The 4149-nt window shown below is 37.0% G+C and overlaps 1 long non-coding RNA gene across 1 annotated transcript in view; it reads left to right on the top strand.

Annotated features, from left to right (window-relative positions):
• Window positions 1-210: 210 nt before the first annotated feature.
• LOC138355710 (uncharacterized) overlaps window positions 211-4149 on the top strand; it is a 5991-nt gene continuing 2052 nt past the window's right edge. Inside the window, exons 1-2 of the long non-coding RNA XR_011223997.1 lie at window positions 211-288; window positions 3334-3440. This is a non-coding gene — a long non-coding RNA (uncharacterized lncRNA). The remainder of the gene's footprint in view (window positions 289-3333; window positions 3441-4149) is intronic.

Raw genomic sequence — 4149 nt, 5'->3', positions numbered from 1 at the left:
CTGTTGAAATGTAGTCTTTTTGAGACTACATTTCAAATGTGGTGTGTGTGGAGGCGTGTATGTTAGGTATTACCTAATATACACGGTGTAATATATCTATCTGTGTGAAATAGATTAAATCCATTTATTTGATATTCAGCTAATAGTTCTGTATTTTCTACATTCATCCATGTTTTGGTAAGTGCAATAATATGTATTGTTTCATTGCAGATTAGAGATTCAAGATAGTTCTAGATTTCCGAAGTACTGAAACGCGCGCCATACAGGCTTGGTGGATCTAGGTGCAAGGTAAAATTATTTACATTTACTTGTTTTGTTTTTATTTTTTGTATTTATATGCATATATGCATTTATATGCATTATTCTATAGAATAATAGATCTCGTAATAATTTTGCAAAAATAGTGGCATTTACTATTTTTAAAAGATTATTAAAAAATTTACTGATATGGTGCATTCGGAAGGGCGAAGAGGGAGAACGGCCTGTTGACATAGCTCGGGTGCAGGGGGGGGGGGGGTTGTGTAAAAGCCTGGTTTGTGCCTCGGAGAGGCTATGGGATCCAGTAAGTTCAGTAGAACTTCGGTTTCAACCCTTTTACCCTGTTGTAGCTCAGTCGATTAAGGCAGTGTCTGGGATGCTCCCGGACGCAGGTTCGAATCCTCGTCACGGCCCTTGTGGATTTGTTCATTTGATGCATCACGTTATTGTGATCTGTGTGTGTAATTCTTCACTTGCTACAGCAACAGGAATGTGTGTGTATGTATTTGTGTTGTTGAATATGACCGAAAGTGTAAGATTAATGATTCTAACACAAATCGTCTGAATATTTGTTTTTCTTCACTGTCGAGAGTAATTAAAAAAATTTACTCGAGTTTATTTTCACACTTTATTTATGGTCCTTAAGTCCCTCTCCTTAATGCTGCTGCTGTTTCTCGCATCTTTGCATCGCTTGTATGTTTGGGGGTTTGGCCTCTTGCTATATATTGATTCCATTTGTGTGTGTTTGGGTCTCAGGCCCTCTCGCAATTTCTGTTGAACAAACCCCTTTTCCTAGTTCTGCATCTCTCCTTTGGTACAAATTTTGTTGTGCTTTTATCATATATTTCACAAAACTTGACATACATTTCATTTACTTCATGTCCTATCAGCAAGTGTTTGTCAAATTCTTTAAGGAAAGTTTATCATCCTGATTGCAGATCTCTAGCGATATTATGTCAACTTCTTGTGGATTCGCAATCATTATTTAATTTACCTTTAGGTGTTCTTTCACCAGCACAGCAACACTGTACCTCTCCCAACCAGTTTAAGATAAAAACTAAGTACTAACTAATTAACTCAATGTAACCTACCTTACCCCCAAAATGACAACCCATGTCTTCTATTTTAAACAATGCTGTTTTGTTGACCAAATTGTATTTTTGTTTTTTTCTGCAATGTTTCCCCCCCCACCACTCTACCACCACATTGAGTTTAGTAGCTCTGTGCACGTCAGGTGCTGTTTAATATACAGACCTACTCCTCCATTTGACCTAGTTTCTCTATCACATCTATATCACTTTGTGCTTTAGCCCTGGTGGAGCTTGGTCCACCAGGGTGTTGTTTGGAGTGGCCCGCAGATCCACATACAGTCTGCATATGATATACAGTCTGTTGATCAATTAAACTACAGTAGTTAGTTTTATTCACCGAATGCACCAATATGTGTTCATTCTTCCCAGATGAAGGAACTAGGTAATATTCATCATCTGAATGCACCATCTGATGCTTTAACACACTCATGATACACGAGAGGTTTAAAAAACTTTTAAAACTTTTAAAACTTTTTGACCTATGTATTTAAAAGCAATTATAAAGTTAAAAAGTGTAGCATAGGCCCCTCGCAGAATGTTCTTAATATGATCCTCAGGTTATAGTTTTCTATCTAAAACCACCCCTAGATCTCTTTCTTGATCAGAATTCTTTATAGATCTCAGTGGCTCGATCATAGAAACTGCTCTAAATCCTTGTTGGCCTGGATTGTGGAGGTCATTGGTCTCTATTAAACTAGTAATCTGACTCCTGATCACTCTCAAATAATTTTATTATGTGGGATGTTAGTGCAACTGGTCTATAATTCTTTGCCAATGCTTGTGTTGTGTTGTGTTGTTTTGGTAGTGATGTGCAATGTGTTGTTTTGGTAGTGATTCGTCCAGTTCTGGTAGTAGTGCGGTTGTTGTGTAGTGTAGTACTTGTGTGCTTGTTAATGACTTGTATTCCAGTCTTGTGGGTATCTCCTTTCCCCTACGGGCCAACTGCTTTGTTCTTACCTAGCATTTTGCTTTGTTTGGGTATGAATGTTTGTGTGCCGTATATTTTGCAAAATTTGCCATATATCTCATTATTTACTCCTCTGCCTAGCAACAAGTCTGTCTAATTATACTCATTAACTGTTTTTCAAAGTTCCCCATAGTGTCCTTTATTGAAATCGAGTTCATGAACCGTTTCAATGTTCTTATTTTCTTCTAGATTATATCTTAAAGTATATTTAAATGTTATTGTTATTATTGTTATTAAATGTTATTGTGACATTGCATTGCAATTGAGCTATGTTGTTTACCATACCGTTCATTTCGTGAGTATAAGTATAGATGCCACACTTGTGACAGGTAAAACCATGCCTTTTTTGAAAAACAGCACCGTCTGTTGCACGTAAGAGCAACCCACACTATATTATGTTGCGATATTATTTCAATATTTCCGATTGTATTGATAATTTGAATTTTCATAGATTTCAATTTATTTTCATTTCGATTTAATAATTTTGTGTGACATTGCATTGAAATTGAGCTGTGTTGTTTACCATACTGTTCATTTCATGAGTATAGTTTATTTTTTTATTTTTTTCATTTCATTTTTTTAGCTGTTCTTATTTTTCAGTGATGGGAATATCAGATCATTTGATGTTCCCAATTTTCTGATGGAAGCATCAGACCATTATAGAATGCATCGGATGAGGTAGTTTGGAATGGTGGGGAGGACGAGAGGGGGGTATGGTGGGGAAGACGAGGGGACAGAGGAGAGGGTAATGGTGGGGAGGACGAGGGGACTGGGGAGTTGGGGATGGTGGGGACAGGGGAATGCTGGGGAGGACAAAGGGACAGGTGAATGGGAGATGGTGGGGGAGGAAGAAGGACAGGGGAGGGGAAAATGGTAAGGAGGACGATGGGACAGGGAAGTGGGAATAGTGGGGATGATGTGGGGACAGGGAAGTGGGAAGGACGAGAGGACTGTGGAATGGGGAATAGCAAAGTGAATTATAATTATATATATTAATTAATTCTTATAAATTTCCAGAAGCCTGTATCAACACCCACACTAATGCAACTGAAAGAGATGTTGAGACAAGTATTGCTGATATGTTGAAGAACGCCCCAAACAAACTCGGTGGAAACAGATACAAGGTAAAGTTTGCCAATTTGCTGTAGTCTAATTCAATTTCTTTTTAGTAATCTTCGAGAACATTTATGCTATGAATAAGATAAAATAATGTAACTGATTTTGATTTATTTACTATTTATTATTTATTTACCGTTATTAGTATAATAGATCTCGTAATAATTTTGCAAAAATAATGGCATTTACTATTTTAAAAAGCTCGGGTGCAGGGGGGGGGGGTTATGTAAAAGCCTGGTTTGTGCCTCGGAGAGGCTATGGGATCCAGTAAGATCGTCCTTCCTTTCCTCCCTAGAATCTGGATGTAGCAGGTGCTCAATTGTCAAAAGTGAAAAATTGGTTTTGTCTTCCGAATGCACCATTTCTGTAAATTTGCTAATAATCTTTTAAAAATAGTAAATGCCATTATTTTTGCAAAATTATTACGAGATCTATTATACTAATAACGGTTTGATAAAAACAGTAGACTGCCTACTGGTTTTACCTGTAATAAGGTTTGATACAGATGATTATGATTATGGTTTTGGCCTCCACCACCCTCTCACCTAACTTGTTCCAACCATGTCTACCACGGTTTTGTCTTCCGAATGCACCATTTCTGTAAATTTGCTAATAATCTTTTAAAAATAGTAAATGCCATTATTTTTGCAAAATTATTACGAGATCTATTATACTAATAACGGTTTGATAAAATACAGTAGACTGCCTACTGGTTTT

The sequence above is a fragment of the Procambarus clarkii genome, chromosome 68 (assembly GCF_040958095.1).
Source record: "Procambarus clarkii isolate CNS0578487 chromosome 68, FALCON_Pclarkii_2.0, whole genome shotgun sequence".
Lineage (NCBI taxonomy): Eukaryota > Metazoa > Arthropoda > Malacostraca > Decapoda > Cambaridae > Procambarus > Procambarus clarkii.
Note: the sequence above shows the minus strand (reverse complement) of the source record. Positions and strands in the feature narration are given on the sequence as shown.